Source organism: Pelophylax lessonae, assembly GCF_965119305.1.
Source record: "Pelophylax lessonae genome assembly, chromosome: 8".
In the NCBI taxonomy this organism is placed as follows: Eukaryota; Metazoa; Chordata; class Amphibia; order Anura; family Ranidae; genus Pelophylax; species Pelophylax lessonae.
Genome location: NC_138775.1, coordinates 117,786,717 through 117,804,433, shown reverse-complemented (window position 1 = coordinate 117,804,433; position 17,717 = coordinate 117,786,717).

The window sequence follows — 17,717 nt, the reverse complement described above, 5'->3', positions numbered from 1 at the left end:
TCATTTTGACCCAAAACATTTTTTCGGGCCATTGGAGACAAAATGCAGATTTCTTGTCTAAAACCGGCTTTTTAAGACTGTAAAAGACAAAAATACAGTCATTTAGACAAAAAACAATTTTCAGACCTTTGGTGACCAAATGCAGCTATTTTGACTATAAAAGGCTTTTTTCATACTTGGAGACCAAAACAGAGTCTTTTTGACCAAAAAATAACATTTCAGGCCATTGGAGAGCAAATGCAGTTATCGTGTCTAATACAAGCGTTTTAAGACTTTAAAAGACAAAAATACAGTCATTTTGACTAAAAGTTTTTTCACACCTTTGGTGATCAAATAAAGTTATTTTGACTAAAAAAGGCTTTTTAGACACTTGGAGACCAAAATAGAGTCATTTTGACCAAAAACATTTTTTCAGGCCATTGGTTACCAAATGCAGTTATCGTCTAAAACCGGCTTTTTAAGACTGTAAAAGACAAAAATAGTTATTTTGACTAAATTTTTTTCCAGACCTTTGGTGACCAAATGCAGTTATTTTGACTAAAAAAGGCTTTTTAGACAATTGGAGACCAAAATACAGTCATTTTGACCCCAAAAAATGTTTCAGGCCATTGGAGACCAAATGCAGTTATCTTGTCTAAAACCGGCTTTTTAAGACTAAAAGACAAAAATACAGTAATTTTGCCTTAAAAAAAATTTCAGACCTTTGGTGACCAAATGCAGTTATTTTGACTAAAAAAGGCTTTTTAGACACTTGAAGAACAAAATACAGTCATTTTGACCCAAATAGTTCTTTCAGGCCATTGAAGACAAAATGCAGTTATTTTGTCTAAACCGGCTTTATAAGAATCTAAAAGACAAAAATAGTCATTTTGACTAAATTTTTTTTCAGACCTTTGGTGACCAAATGCAGTTATTTTGACAAAAAAATATAGAGAGACCAAAATACAGTCATTTTGACCCAAAACATTTTTTCAGGCCATTGGAGACAAAATGCAGATTTCTTGTCTAAAACCGGCTTTTTAAGACTGTAAAAGACAAAAATACAGTCATTTAGACAAAAAACAATTTTCAGACCTTTGGTGACCAAATGCAGCTATTTTGACTATAAAAGGCTTTTTTCATACTTGGAGACCAAAACAGAGTCATTTTGACCAAAAAATAAAATTTCAGGCCATTGGAGAGCAAATGCAGTTATCGTGTCTAATACAAGCGTTTTAAGACTTTAAAAGACATAAATACAGTCATTTTGACTAAAAGTTTTTTCACACCTTTGGTGATCAAATAAAGTTATTTTGACTAAAAAAAGGCTTTTTAGACACTTGGAGACCAAAATAGAGTCATTTTGACCAAAAAAATTTTTCAGGCCATTTGTTACCAAATGCAGTTATCGTCTAAAACCGGCTTTTTAAGACTGTAAAAGACAAAAATACAGTTATTTTGACTAAATTTTTTCCAGACCTTTGGTGACCAAATGCAGTTATTTTGACGAAAAAAGGCTTTTTAGACAATTGGAGACCAAAATACAGTCATTTTGACTAAAAAATTTTTTTCAGGCCATTGGAGACCAAATGCAGTTATCTTGTCTAAAACCGGCTTTTTAAGACTAAAAGACAAAAATACATTAATTTTGACTTAAAATTTTTTTTTCAGACCTTTGGTGACCAAATGCAGTTATTTTGACTAAAAAATATAGAGAGACCAAAATACAGTCATTTTGACCCAAAACATTTTTTCAGGCCATTGGAGACAAAATGCAGATTTCTTGTCTAAAACCGGCTTTTTAAGACTGTAAAAGACAAAAATACAGTCATTTAGACAAAAAACAATTTTCAGACCTTTGGTGACCAAATGCAGCTATTTTGACTATAAAAGGCTTTTTTCATACTTGGAGACCAAAACAGAGTCATTTTGACCAAAAAATAAAATTTCAGGCCATTGGAGAGCAAATGCAGTTATCGTGTCTAAGACTCTAAAAGACAAAAATACAGTCATTTTGACTAAAAAAAGTTTTCAGACCTTTGGTGACCAAATGCAGTTCTTTTGACTAAAAAAGGCTTTTTAGACACTTGAAGACCAAAATACAGTCATTGTGACCCACATAGTTTTGTAGACCATTGGAGACCACATGCAGTTATCTTGTCTAAAACCGGCTTTTTAAGACTAAAAGACAAAAATACAGTCATTTTGACTTAAAAAAAAATTTCAGACCTTTGGTGACCAAATGCAGTTCTTTTGACTAAAAAAAAGGCTTTTTAGACACTTAAAGACCAAAATACAGTCATTGTGACCCATGGTTTTTCAGGCCATTGAAGACAAAATGCAGTTATCTTGTCTAAACCGACTTTTTTAAGAATCTAAAAGACAAAAATAGTCATTTTGACTAAATTTTTTTCAGACCTTTGGTGACCAAATGCAGTTATTTTGACCAAAAAAGGCTTTTTAGACAATTGGAGTCCAAAATACTGAAAAAATATTTTCAGGCCATTAGAGATCAAATGCAGTTATCAAAATACAGTCATTTTGACCCAAAACATTTTTTCGGGCCATTGGAGACAAAATGCAGATTTCTTGTCTAAAACCGGCTTTTTAAGACTGTAAAAGACAAAAATACAGTCATTTAGACAAAAAACAATTTTCAGACCTTTGGTGACCAAATACAGCTATTTTGACTATAAAAGGCTTTTTTCATACTTGGAGACCAAAACAGAGTCATTTTGACCAAAAAATAACATTTCAGGCCATTGGAGAGCAAATGCAGTTATCGTGTCTAATACAAGCGTTTTAAGACTTTAAAAGACAAAAATACAGTCATTTTGACTAAAAGTTTTTTCACACCTTTGGTGATCAAATAAAGTTATTTTGACTAAAAAAGGCTTTTTAGACACTTGGAGACCAAAATAGAGTCATTTTGACCAAAAACATTTTTTCAGGCCATTGGTTACCAAATGCAGTTATCGTCTAAAACCGGCTTTTTAAGACTGTAAAAGACAAAAATAGTTATTTTGACTAAATTTTTTTCCAGACCTTTGGTGACCAAATGCAGTTATTTTGACTAAAAAAGGCATTTTAGACAATTGGAGACCAAAATACAGTCATTTTGACCCCAAAAAATGTTTCAGGCCATTGGAGACCAAATGCAGTTATCTTGTCTAAAACCGGCTTTTTAAGACTAAAAGACAAAAATACAGTAATTTTGCCTTAAAAAAAATTTCAGACCTTTGGTGACCAAATGCAGTTATTTTGACTAAAAAAGGCTTTTTAGACACTTGAAGAACAAAATACAGTCATTTTGACCCAAATAGTTCTTTCAGGCCATTGAAGACAAAATGCAGTTATTTTGTCTAAACCGGCTTTATAAGAATCTAAAAGACAAAAATAGTCATTTTGACTAAATTTTTTTTCAGACCTTTGGTGACCAAATGCAGTTATTTTGACTAAAAAATATAGAGAGACCAAAATACAGTCATTTTGACCCAAAACATTTTTTCAGGCCATTGGAGACAAAATGCAGATTTCTTGTCTAATACCGGCTTTTTAAGACTGTAAAAGACAAAAATACAGTCATTTAGACAAAAAAACAATTTTCAGACCTTTGGTGACCAAATGCAGCTATTTTGACTATAAAAGGCTTTTTTCATACTTGGAGACCAAAACAGAGTCATTTTGACCAAAAAATAAAATTTCAGGCCATTGGAGAGCAAATGCAGTTATCGTGTCTAATACAAGCGTTTTAAGACTTTAAAAGACATAAATACAGTCATTTTGACTAAAAGTTTTTTCACACCTTTGGTGATCAAATAAAGTTATTTTGACTAAAAAAAGGCTTTTTAGACACTTGGAGACCAAAATAGAGTCATTTTGACCAAAAAAATTTTTTCAGGCCATTTGTTACCAAATGCAGTTATCGTCTAAAACCGGCTTTTTAAGACTGTAAAAGACAAAAATACAGTTATTTTGACTAAATTTTTTCCAGACCTTTGGTGACCAAATGCAGTTATTTTGACGAAAAAAGGCTTTTTAGACAATTGGAGACCAAAATACAGTCATTTTGACTAAAAAATTTTTTTCAGGCCATTGGAGACCAAATGCAGTTATCTTGTCTAAAACCGGCTTTTTAAGACTAAAAGACAAAAATACATTAATTTTGACTTAAAATTTTTTTTCAGACCTTTGGTGACCAAATGCAGTTATTTTGACTAAAAAATATAGAGAGACCAAAATACAGTCATTTTGACCCAAAACATTTTTTCAGGCCATTGGAGACAAAATGCAGATTTCTTGTCTAAAACCGGCTTTTTAAGACTGTAAAAGACAAAAATACAGTCATTTAGACAAAAAACAATTTTCAGACCTTTGGTGACCAAATGCAGCTATTTTGACTATAAAAGGCTTTTTTCATACTTGGAGACCAAAACAGAGTCATTTTGACCAAAAAATAAAATTTCAGGCCATTGGAGAGCAAATGCAGTTATCGTGTCTAAGACTCTAAAAGACAAAAATACAGTCATTTTGACTAAAAAAAGTTTTCAGACCTTTGGTGACCAAATGCAGTTCTTTTGACTAAAAAAGGCTTTTTAGACACTTGAAGACCAAAATACAGTCATTGTGACCCACATAGTTTTGTAGACCATTGGAGACCACATGCAGTTATCTTGTCTAAAACCGGCTTTTTAAGACTAAAAGACAAAAATACAGTCATTTTGACTTAAAAAAAATTTTCAGACCTTTGGTGACCAAATGCAGTTCTTTTGACTAAAAAAAAGGCTTTTTAGACACTTAAAGACCAAAATACAGTCATTGTGACCCACGGTTTTTCAGGCCATTGAAGACAAAATGCAGTTATCTTGTCTAAACCAACTTTTTTAAGAATCTAAAAGACAAAAATAGTCATTTTGACTAAATTTTTTTCAGACCTTTGGTGACCAAATGCAGTTATTTTGACCAAAAAAGGCTTTTTAGACAATTGGAGTCCAAAATACTGAAAAAATATTTTCAGGCCATTAGAGATCAAATGCAGTTATCAAAATACAGTCATTTTGACCCAAAACATTTTTTCGGGCCATTGGAGACAAAATGCAGATTTCTTGTCTAAAACCGGCTTTTTAAGACTGTAAAAGACAAAAATACAGTCATTTAGACAAAAAACAATTTTCAGACCTTTGGTGACCAAATGCAGCTATTTTGACTATAAAAGGCTTTTTTCATACTTGGAGACCAAAACAGAGTCATTTTGACCAAAAAATAACATTTCAGGCCATTGGAGAGCAAATGCAGTTATCGTGTCTAATACAAGCGTTTTAAGACTTTAAAAGACAAAAATACAGTCATTTTGACTAAAAGTTTTTTCACACCTTTGGTGATCAAATAAAGTTATTTTGACTAAAAAAGGCTTTTTAGACACTTGGAGACCAAAATAGAGTCATTTTGACCAAAAACATTTTTTCAGGCCATTGGTTACCAAATGCAGTTATCGTCTAAAACCGGCTTTTTAAGACTGTAAAAGACAAAAATAGTTATTTTGACTAAATTTTTTTCCAGACCTTTGGTGACCAAATGCAGTTATTTTGACTAAAAAAGGCTTTTTAGACAATTGGAGACCAAAATACAGTCATTTTGACCAAAAAAAATTTTTCAGGCCATTTGTTACCAAATGCAGTTATCGTCTAAAACCGGCTTTTTAAGACTGTAAAAGACAAAAATACAGTTATTTTGACTAAATTTTTTCCAGACCTTTGGTGACCAAATGCAGTTATTTTGACGAAAAAAGGCTTTTTAGACAATTGGAGACCAAAATACAGTCATTTTGACTAAAAAATTTTTTTCAGGCCATTGGAGACCAAATGCAGTTATCTTGTCTAAAACCGGCTTTTTAAGACTAAAAGACAAAAATACATTAATTTTGACTTAAAAATTTTTTTTCAGACCTTTGGTGACCAAATGCAGTTATTTTGACTAAAAAATATAGAGAGACCAAAATACAGTCATTTTGACCCAAAACATTTTTTCAGGCCATTGGAGACAAAATGCAGATTTCTTGTCTAAAACCGGCTTTTTAAGACTGTAAAAGACAAAAATACAGTCATTTAGACAAAAAACAATTTTCAGACCTTTGGTGACCAAATGCAGCTATTTTGACTATAAAAGGCTTTTTTCATACTTGGAGACCAAAACAGAGTCATTTTGACCAAAAAATAAAATTTCAGGCCATTGGAGAGCAAATGCAGTTATCGTGTCTAAGACTCTAAAAGACAAAAATACAGTCATTTTGACTAAAAAAAGTTTTCAGACCTTTGGTGACCAAATGCAGTTCTTTTGACTAAAAAAGGCTTTTTAGACACTTGAAGACCAAAATACAGTCATTGTGACCCACATAGTTTTGTAGACCATTGGAGACCACATGCAGTTATCTTGTCTAAAACCGGCTTTTTAAGACTAAAAGACAAAAATACAGTCATTTTGACTTAAAAAAACATTTTCAGACCTTTGGTGACCAAATGCAGTTCTTTTGACTAAAAAAAAGGCTTTTTAGACACTTAAAGACCAAAATACAGTCATTGTGACCCACGGTTTTTCAGGCCATTGAAGACAAAATGCAGTTATCTAGTCTAAACCAACTTTTTTAAGAATCTAAAAGACAAAAATAGTCATTTTGACTAAATTTTTTTCAGACCTTTGGTGACCAAATGCAGTTATTTTGACCAAAAAAGGCTTTTTAGACAATTGGAGTCCAAAATACTGAAAAAATATTTTCAGGCCATTAGAGATCAAATGCAGTTATCAAAATACAGTCATTTTGACCCAAAACATTTTTTCGGGCCATTGGAGACAAAATGCAGATTTCTTGTCTAAAACCGGCTTTATAAGACTGTAAAAGACAAAAATACAGTCATTTAGACAAAAAACAATTTTCAGACCTTTGGTGACCAAATGCAGCTATTTTGACTATAAAAGGCTTTTTTCATACTTGGAGACCAAAACAGAGTCATTTTGACCAAAAAATAACATTTCAGGCCATTGGAGAGCAAATGCAGTTATCGTGTCTAATACAAGCGTTTTAAGACTTTAAAAGACAAAAATACAGTCATTTTGACTAAAAGTTTTTTCACACCTTTGGTGATCAAATAAAGTTATTTTGACTAAAAAAGGCTTTTTAGACACTTGGAGACCAAAATAGAGTCATTTTGACCAAAAACATTTTTTCAGGCCATTGGTTACCAAATGCAGTTATCGTCTAAAACCGGCTTTTTAAGACTGTAAAAGACAAAAATAGTTATTTTGACTAAATTTTTTTCCAGACCTTTGGTGACCAAATGCAGTTATTTTGACTAAAAAAGGCTTTTTAGACAATTGGAGACCAAAATACAGTCATTTTGACCCCAAAAAATGTTTCAGGCCATTGGAGACCAAATGCAGTTATCTTGTCTAAAACCGGCTTTTTAAGACTAAAAGACAAAAATACAGTAATTTTGACTTAAAAAAAATTTCAGACCTTTGGTGACCAAATGCAGTTATTTTGACTAAAAAAGGCTTTTTAGACACTTGAAGAACAAAATACAGTCATTTTGACCCAAATAGTTTTTTCAGGCCATTGAAGACAAAATGCAGTTATTTTGTCTAAACCGGCTTTATAAGAATCTAAAAGACAAAAATATTCATTTTGACTAAATTTTTTTTCAGACCTTTGGTGACCAAATGCAGTTATTTTGACTAAAAGGGCTTTTTAAACAATTGGAGACCAAAATACAGTCATTTTGACCCCAAATATTTTTTCAGGCCATTGGAGACCAAATGCAGTTATCTTGTCTAAAACCGGCTTTTTAAGACTCTAAAAGCCAAAAATACAGTCATTTTGACTAAAAAATGATTTCCGACCTTTGGTGACCAAATGCAGTTCTTTTGACTAAAAAAGGCTTGTTAGACACTTGGAGACCAAAATACAGTCATTTTACCCAAAAAGTTTTTTCAGGCCATTAGAGACAAACTGCAGTTATCTTGCCTAAAACCGTCTTTATAAGACTCTAAAAAACAAAAATTCAGTCATTTTGACTAAAAAATGTTTTCAGACCTTTGGTGAACAAAATGCAGTTCTTTTGACTAAAAAAGGATTTTTAGACACTTGAAGACCAAAATACAGTCATTGTGACCCACATAGTTTTGTAGGCCATTGGAGACCAAATGCAGTTATCTTGTCCAAAATCGGCTTTTTAAGACTCTAAAAGACAAAAATACAGTCATTTTGACTAAAAAATGTTTTCAGACCTTTGGTGACCAAATGCAGTTCTTTTGACTAAAAAAGGATTTTTAGACACTTGAAGACCAAAATGCAGTCATTGTGACCCACATAGTTTTGTAGGCCATTGGAGACCACATGCAGTTATCTTGTCTAAAACCGGCTTTTTAAGACTAAAAGACAAAAATACAGTCATTTTGACTTAAAAAAAATTTTCAGACCTTTGGTGACCAAATGCAGTTCTTTTGACTAAAAAAAAGGCTTTTTAGACACTTGAAGACCAAAATAGTCATTTTGACCAAAAACATTTTTTCAGGCCATTGGTTACCAAATGCAGTTATCGTCTAAAACCGGCTTTTTAAGACTGTAAAAGACAAAAATAGTTATTTTGACTAAATTTTTTTCCAGACCTTTGGTGACCAAATGCAGTTATTTTGACTAAAAAAGGCTATTTAGACAATTGGAGACCAAAATACAGTCATTTTGACCCCAAAAAATGTTTCAGGCCATTGGAGACCAAATGCAGTTATCTTGTCTAAAACCGGCTTTTTAAGACTAAAAGACAAAAATACAGTAATTTTGACTTAAAAAAATTTCAGACCTTTGGTGGCCAAATGCAGTTATTTTGACTAAAAAAGGCTTTTTAGACACTTGAAGAACAAAATACAGTCATTTTGACCCAAATAGTTCTTTCAGGCCATTGAAGACAAAATGCAGTTATTTTGTCTAAACCGGCTTTATAAGAATCTAAAAGACAAAAATAGTCATTTTGACTAAATTTTTTTTTCAGACCTTTGGTGACCAAAATGCAGTTATTTTGACTAAAAAAGGCTTTTTAGACAATTGGAGACCAAAATACTGAAAAAATATTTTCAGGCCATTAGAGACCAAATGCAGTTATCTTGTCTAAAACTGGCTTTTTAAGACTAAAAGACAAAAATAGTCATTTTGACTTAAAAAATTTTTTCAGACATTTGGTGACCAAATGCAGTTATTTTGACTAAAAAATATAGAGAGACCAAAATACAGTCATTTTGACCCAAAACATTTTTTCAGGCCATTGGAGACAAAATGTAGATTTCTTGTCTAAAACCGGCTTTTTAAGACTGTAAAAGACAAAAATACAGTCATTTAGACAAAAAAACAATTTTCAGACCTTTGGTGACCAAATGCAGCTATTTTGACTATAAAAGGCTTTTTTCATACTTGGAGACCAAAACAGAGTCATTTTGACCAAAAAATAAAATTTCAGGCCATTGGAGAGCAAATGCAGTTATCGTGTCTAATACAAGCGTTTTAAGACTTTAAAAGACATAAATACAGTCATTTTGACTAAAAGTTTTTTCACACCTTTGGTGATCAAATAAAGTTATTTTGACTAAAAAAAGGCTTTTTAGACACTTGGAGACCAAAATAGAGTCATTTTGACCCAAAAAATTTTTTCAGGCCATTTGTTACCAAATGCAGTTATCGTCTAAAACCGGCTTTTTAAGACTGTAAAAGACAAAAATACAGTTATTTTGACTAAATTTTTTCCAGACCTTTGGTGACCAAATGCAGTTATTTTGACGAAAAAAGGCTTTTTAGACAATTGGAGACTAGGGTTGAGCGAACACCTAGATGTCCGTGTTCGACGGGTTCGGCCGAACTTTAAAAAAAAGTCCGGGTCCGTGTCCCGGACTTTTACCGAACTTTTCCCGGACACCGAACCCCATTGAAGTCAATGGGGACCCGAACTTTAAGGCACTAAAATGGCTCTAAAACACCAAAGGAAAGGGCTAGAGTGCTGCAAATGGCAGCAAAACGTAATTAAGAGCATGGCAAGTGCTCTGCAAACAAATGTGGATAGGGAAATAACTTAAAACAACAAAAAAAAAACAGAAAAATAAAACAATGTTCTTCTTCATCTCTGAAGGACGAGGCCCATATGGAGTAGGAGGGAGGTTGAGGTGGTGGTGGATGTGGCGGTGACATAGGCGTGCGCACAGGGTGTGCTGGGTGTGCCTGGGCACACCCTAATCACCTAGGGCACATAGCATTGCCAGTGAGGAGATGGGAAAGATCTCCCTGGGACCTGCTCTGCTCTATTTCTCCTTGCCTACAGGTACATGGCCCCGATACATTACTCTCCCTGCTGGCAAACACATGCATGTGTATTTCAACTTTGGGGTGCACACCTTAATGCAATAGGCTGCGCACACCTATGGGCGGTGTAGGTGGAAGCGGCGGTGGAGGAGGACCAGGGCCGGATTAACAGCATCATGGGCTTGGTGCTGAGGATTTTGAAGGGCCTTAAGGGCCGTGCCTTGCCATGCACCCAGAGGAGGAAGGGTGCAGCCATGCATGCCTAATTCAACATGGGATGCTGTCTCTGAAGCCCATAAACACATCCATGCATCGCCAACTGTCCCTCCTTGTCCGGCCTTCACGCTGTGTGGGGAGGTTCTGAGGGTGCTGCCTGGGGAAGCGAGCATAGAAGCCAGACTTCTGTGTTTACAAGTGACAGAAGAGCGGTAACAGTGAATATGGCCAACCCGGGGCCTATATAAAAGGTAGGGGCCTGGAGCTGCAGCTCCAATAGCCCCTACATTAATCTGGCCCTGAGGAGGAGGACGAGGTAGCCAACACTGCTTCTTTTCAAAAATTTTAAATGAGGGTACACCCCAAAAGAGTGAGAAAGAGCAAAAATGGAACAATGGGTGGGTAAGGTCGGTATCCATTGCTATTCTGCATAAGGTACGGAAAAGTCCCGTGGGATCCATGCCTGGTTCATTTTAATGAACGTGAGCTTGTCCACATTGTCTCTGGACAGGCGGCTGCGCTTGTCTGTTATAACGCCCCCAGCCGTGCTAAATACCCGTTCAGATAATACACTGGCTGCAGGGCACGCCAGCACCTCCAAGGCGTAAAGGGCAAGCTCAGGCCATGTGCCCAATTTGGAGACCCAGAAGTTGAAGGGGGCAGACCCGTCATTCACTACATGTAGGCGTGTGCACACATACTGCTCCACCATGTTGGTAAAATGCTGCCTCCTGCTAAGACGTTCCATCTGAGCTGCTGGTGCTGCTGTTTGTTGTGGCGTGCTGACAAAGCTTTTCCACATTTCGGCCATGCTAACCCTGCCTTCTGAGGTGCTGGCGGTGCCCTGGTTGCGTTGGCGACCTCCTCCTCCTCCTCCTCTGCCTTGTGCTTCCACTGTGGCCCCGCTGTCAGATGGGAATGCCAGCAGCATGGCGTCTACCAGCGTGCGCTTGTACTCGCGCATCTTGCGATCGCGCTCCAGTGAGTGAATTAAGGACGGTACGTTGTCCTTGTAACGGGGATCCAGCAGCGTGGCCACCCAGTAATCAGCACAAGTTAGAATGTGGGCAACTCGGCGGTCGTTGTGGAGACACTGCAGCATGTAATCGCTCATGTGTGCCAGGCTGCCCAGAGGCGACGAAAGGCTGTCCTCTGTGGGAGGTGTATCGTCCGTGTCCTCTGTATCCCCCCAGCCACGCACCAGTGATGGCCATGAGCTGGCCTGGGTGCCACCCTGCTGTGAACATGGTTCCATCTCCTCCTCCAGCTCCTCCTCCTCCTCATCCTCCAGAACTGTGCCCCTGCTGGACAATTGCGTCCCTGGCGTTTGCGTGTGCAGGAACCCACCCTCGGAGCCCCTTGCGAATGACTGCCCTGAAAGCCTTGGAAATGTTACCTCTTCATCCTCCTCCTCCTCCTCATCCTGTGCCACATCCTCTTCCATCATCGCCCGAATTGTTTTTTCAAGGAGGCATAGAAGTGGGATAGTTAAGCTGAGAACGGCGTCATTGCCACTGGCCATGTTGGTGGAGTACTCAAAACAGCGCAACAAGGCACACAGGTCTCGCATGGAGGCCCAGTTATTGGTGGTGAAGTGGTGCTGTTCCGCAGAGCGACTCACGCGTGCGTGCTGCAGCTGAAACTCCACTATGGCCTGCTGCTGCTCGCACAGTCTTTCCAGCATGTGCAAGGTGGAGTTCCACCTTGTGGGCACGTCACATATGAGGCGGTGAGCGGGAAGGCCGAAGTTACGCTGCAGCGCTGCCAGGCGAGCAGCAGCAGGGTGAGAACGCCGAAAGTGCGCACAAACGGCCCGCACTTTCTGCAGCAGCTCTGACATATCGGGGTAGTTTTTAAGGAACCTCTGCACCACCAAATTCAGCACATGCGCCAGGCAAGGGATGTGCGTCAAACCGGCTAGGCCCAGAGCTGCTATGAGATTTCGCCCGTTATCACACACCACCAGGCCGGGCTTGAGGCTCGCTGGCAGCAACCACTCATTTGTCTGCTGTTCCATGCTCCTCCACAACTCCTGCGCGGTGTGTGGTTTGTCCCCCAAACAGGCAAGTTGTAAAACTGCCTGCTGTCGTTTACCCCTGGCCGTGCTGAAGTTGGTGGTGAAGGTGTTACGCTGTCCGGATGAGGAGGCGGTAGAGGATGAGGAAGCGGAGTAGGAGGAGTTACGAACAGGAGGCAAACTGAAGCGCCCTGCAATCCTCGGTGGTGGAAGGACATGCGCCAAATTGCTATCCGCCTCAGGCCCATCCGCCACTGCATTTACCCAGTGTGCCGTTAGGGAGATATAACGCCCCTGACCGTGCTTACTGGTCCACGTATCCGTAGTTAGGTGGACCTTGGCACAGATGGCGTTGCGCAGTGCACACCTGATATTTTCCCCCACTTGGTTGTGCAGGGAAGGGATGGCTTGCCTGGAAAAGTAGTGGCGGCTGGGCACGACGTACTGTGGGACAGCCACCGACATAAGGTTTTTAAAACTGTGCGTCTCCACCAGACGGAATGACAGCATTTCAAAGGCCAATAATTTTGAAATGCTGGCATTCAGGGCCAGGGATCGCGGGTGGGTAGGGGGGTACTTCCTCTTCCTCTCAAGTGTTTGGGAGATGGAAAGCTGAACGCTTCCACGGGACATTGTGGAGATGGTTGTTGGTGACCCAGGTGGTGGTGTTGCTGACAGATCGTCTGTTTGCGGGGTGGCAGGTGCCGGTATCACTACAGATGTGGCTGGAGCGGCCGAGACTGCAGCAGAAGAGGAAGCAGGATGAGCCAGAGACGTTTCTTGGTTTTGAAGGTGTGTACTCCACTGCAGCTCGTGCTTTGCACTTAGATGCCTGATCATGCAGGTTGTGCTCAGGTTGAGAAGGTTCATGCCTCGCTTCAAGCTCTGATTGCACAGGGTGCAAACCACTCGTGTCCTGTCATCAGCACATTTTCTAAAGAACTTCCACGCTAGAGAACTCCTTTGAGCTGACTTTGGTGCGCTCGTTCCCTTGCTGCGTTGGGCAGCAGCGGGCGTAGTGTCTAGGGCACGGCCGCTCCGCTTCTGCACCCTGCTCCCTCTTCTGCTGTGCTGGTGGCTCTGTGCGACCACCGCCTCTTCCTCCAAACTACTCAGGTCACCTGCATGACGTTCATTCCATGTGGGGTCGAGGACCTCATCGTCCTCCACATCATCTTCCACCCAGTCTTCACCCCTGCCCTCCTTGTCGGTCTCCACAATGCTGAACGCCGCAGCAGTTGGCACCTGCGTTTCGTCATCATCGGAGACGTGCTGCGATGATCCTTGCATGTACTCATCTTGAGAAATAAGTGGTTGGGCATCGCTGCACTCAATCTCTTCCACTTCTGGGGCAGGGCTAGGTGGATGGCCCTGGGAAACCCTGCTGACAGAGTCCTCAAAAAGAATAAGAGACTGCTGTATGGCTTGGGGCTCAGACTGCTGGCCTGATTTGCAAGGGGGTGAGGTGAAAGACGGTTGGACATTGGCTGCAGGTGCCAACTCTGACCTTTCTGCAGTAGACTGGGTGGGAGACAATGTGAAGGAACTGGAGGCACTGTCAGCAGCAAACCAATCTACTATCGCCTCAACTTGTTCTGGCCTCATCACTTCTAGGGGCGTTTGATGCCCTACCAAATACTGATGCAGGTTCTGTCGCCTACTCACACTTGAGGAAGGTGTTTCACTTGTGCGTGTAGCTGGCACAGATCGACCATGTCCTCTCCTTGCAACAGGAGCTCTACCAGCAGCACCACGACCCAGGCCACGGCCCTTATTTGACGGTCTCCTCATATTTCTGTAATTTAAGATCTTGCCCTAGAAAGTGTATGTATATCACACGTACACAACCACACTAGGCCCCAATTACTATTGTTTGTACCCCTAAAAGGCTAGGAGTAGGGGGAGTATGGAACAGGCAGCACCCTCAAACCTTCAGAAGTATGAGATGAACCCCAACAACTTGGAAAGGTGGATCTCTCTCACACGTACCAACACAGACTATCCCCCAATTTAACTGATCCCCAAAGGTTTTTGATTAAATAGCGGAATAGAAAATATGATCCCAAAAAAGTGTATGTATATCACACGTACACAACCACACTAGGCCCCAATTACTATTGTTTGTACCCCTAAAAGGCTAGGAGTAGGGGGAGTATGGAACAGGCAGCACCCTCAAACCTTCAGAAGTATGAGATGAACCCCAACAACTTGGAAAGGTGGATCTCTCTCACACGTACCAACACAGACTATCCCCCAATTTAACTGATCCCCAAAGGTTTTTGATTAAATAGCGGAATAGAAAATATGATCCCAAAAAAGTGTATGTATATCACACGTACACAACCACACTAGGCCCCAATTACTATTGTTTGTACCCCTAAAAGGCTAGGAGTAGGGGGAGTATGGAACAGGCAGCACCCTCAAACCTTCAGAAGTATGAGATGAACCCCAACAACTTGGAAAGGTGGATCTCTCTCACACGTACCAACACAGACTATCCCCCAATTTAACTGATCCCCAAAGGTTTTTGATTAAATAGCGGAATAGAAAATATGATCCCAAAAAAGTGTATGTATATCACACGTACACAACCACACTAGGCCCCAATTACTATTGTTTGTACCCCTAAAAGGCTAGATGAGGAGTAGGGGGAGTATGGAACAGGCAGCACCCTCAAACCTTCAGAAGTATGAGATTGTGTTCACTGTACCCCACAAAGATTGAGTTCACTGCACCCCACAATGATTGTGTTCACTGCACCCCACAAAGATTGTGTTCACTGCACCTCACAAAGATTGTGTTCACTGTACCCCCCAAAGATTGTGTTCACTGCACCCCACAAAGATTCTGTTCACTGTACCCCACAAAGATTGTGTTCACTGCACCCCAAAAAGATTGTGTTCACTGCACCCCAAAAAGGATGTTGTTCACTGCACCCCAAAAAGGATGTTGTTCACTCCACCCCAAAAAGATTGTGTTCACTGCACCCCACAAAGATTGTGTTCACTGCACCCCAAAAAGATTGTGTTCACTGCACCCCAAAAATGATTTTGTTCACTGCACCCCAAAAAGGATTTTGTTCACTGCACCCCAAAAAGGATGTTGTTCACTCCACCCCAAAAAGATTGTGTTCACTGCACCCCAAAAAGATTGTGTTCACTGCACCCCACAAAGGATTTTGTTCACTGCACCCCAAAAAGATTGTGTTCACTGCACCCCAAAAAGGATGTTGTTCACTGCACCCCAAAAAGGATTTTGTTCACTGCACCCCAAAAAGATTGTGTTCACTGCACCCCACAAAGGATTTTGTTCACTGCACCCCACAAAGATTGTGTTCACTGCACACCAAAAAGGATTGTGTTCACTGCACCCCAAAAATATTTTGTTCACTGCACCCCAAAAAGATTGTGTTCACTGCAGCCCAAAAAGATTGTGTTCACTGCAGCCCAAAAAGATTGTGTTCACTGCAGCCCAAAAAGATTGTGTTCACTGCAGCCCAAAAAGATTGTGTTCACTGCAGCCCAAAAAGATTGTGTTCACTGCAGCTCACACACAGAAAAATGGATGTGGATCACTGACACCTGCCTATCTCCAATCCCACACCACACAGCAATATCGATTGTAGTTTGTAGAACACAGTTTCCCTAAAATTCAGCAGACTCTGTCCCTAACAGGATTGAGAAGAGATCGTAGATCAGGATTGAGTGCAGACCCCACCCCCCACACAGCAATATCGATTGTAGTTTGTAGAAGACACTGACCCTATAATTCAGCAGACTCTATCCCTAAAATGCCTACAACTCGCCCTGCCTAAACACTCCGACCTGTCCCTCAATTCTATCCGGACACAAATGGTTTTTTCCTGCCTATCTTTCCCTAATCAGCAGCCAGCACGTTGATGTGTGCTCTGTCCCTGAATCTAAGCAGCATAATGACGCCGCTGCGGCTGCCTCGAACTTATAAAGACTTGGTCACATGCTTCAGACGGCCAATCACAGCTACTGAGACATTTGCAGGCATGGCTGGGATGGCTTAAGGCACACCAGTTAAACGATTGTTGATTGGCTGTTGAAAGCCCGCCATGAAAAGAGCGCCAAAGCATGCAAAACCCGGAAATAAAACGACCGAACACGGATTTTTACCCGAACATACAGTAAAGTGTCCGTGTCCGTGTTCGGGTACAAAAAATCCAATTATTCGGTACGAACACGAATAATACAGTCCGTGTTCGCTCAACACTATTGGAGACCAAAATACAGTCATTTTGACTAAAAAAATTTTTTCAGGCCATTGGAGACCAAATGCAGTTATCTTGTCTAAAACCGGCTTTTTAAGACTAAAAGACAAAAATACATTAATTTTGACTTAAAAATTTTTTTTCAGACCTTTGGTGACCAAATGCAGTTATTTTGACTAAAAAATATAGAGAGACCAAAATACAGTCATTTTGACCCAAAACATTTTTTCAGGCCATTGGAGACAAAATGCAGATTTCTTGTCTAAAACCGGCTTTTTAAGACTGTAAAAGACAAAAATACAGTCATTTAGACAAAAAACAATTTTCAGACCTTTGGTGACCAAATGCAGCTATTTTGACTATAAAAGGCTTTTTTCATACTTGGAGACCAAAACAGAGTCATTTTGACCAAAAAATAAAATTTCAGGCCATTGGAGAGCAAATGCAGTTATCGTGTCTAAGACTCTAAAAGACAAAAATACAGTCATTTTGACTAAAAAAAGTTTTCAGACCTTTGGTGACCAAATGCAGTTCTTTTGACTAAAAAAGGCTTTTTAGACACTTGAAGACAAAAATACAGTCATTGTGACCCACATAGTTTTGTAGACCATTGGAGACCACATGCAGTTATCTTGTCTAAAACCGGCTTTTTAAGACTAAAAGACAAAAATACAGTCATTTTGACTTAAAAAAAAATTTTCAGACCTTTGGTGACCAAATGCAGTTCTTTTGACTAAAAAAAAGGCTTTTTAGACACTTAAAGACCAAAATACAGTCATTGTGACCCACGGTTTTTCAGGCCATTGAAGACAAAATGCAGTTATCTTGTCTAAACCGACTTTTTTAAGAATCTAAAAGACAAAAATAGTCATTTTGACTAAATTTTTTTCAGACCTTTGGTGACCAAATGCAGTTATTTTGACCAAAAAAGG